Here is a 299-nt window from a genome sequence, read left to right as displayed (position 1 = left end):
TTCTGTGTTGCTTTCGTTTCCCATGTCACAGCCCAGAAAGTGGGAGCAGCCCCCAGGCAGCCCTGTCTTTCTGTTGACGCTGATGTTGTTTAGCTGTGACACCACCTCTGCCTAACCCAGTCATTCCTCCACATCAGGAACTCTGGGCAATGGAGCTCCCTGAGACCTTCTCCTGTGGAGAATGGTTGGGAGAGTTGGGGTTGTTGAACCTGGAGAGGAGAAGGCTCCAGGGAGACCTTATTGCACCTCTCAGTAATTAAAGGTGGCTTACAAGAAAGATGGGGACAGACTTTTCAGCA

The 299-nt window shown here is 51.8% G+C and overlaps 1 protein-coding gene across 1 annotated transcript in view; it reads right to left on the bottom strand.

Annotated features, from left to right (window-relative positions):
• Positions 1-299, bottom strand: part of ITGA11 (integrin subunit alpha 11) — a 48,734-nt gene that overhangs the window by 24,343 nt on the left and 24,092 nt on the right. The gene's annotated exons all lie outside the window — the stretch shown is intronic.

This window comes from Antrostomus carolinensis, unplaced genomic scaffold, assembly GCF_000700745.2.
Source record: "Antrostomus carolinensis isolate BGI_N321 unplaced genomic scaffold, ASM70074v2 scaffold18866, whole genome shotgun sequence".
Lineage (NCBI taxonomy): Eukaryota > Metazoa > Chordata > Aves > Caprimulgiformes > Caprimulgidae > Antrostomus > Antrostomus carolinensis.
The sequence above is the reverse complement of the archived record's forward strand: the minus strand, read 5'-3'. Positions and strand labels throughout refer to the sequence as shown.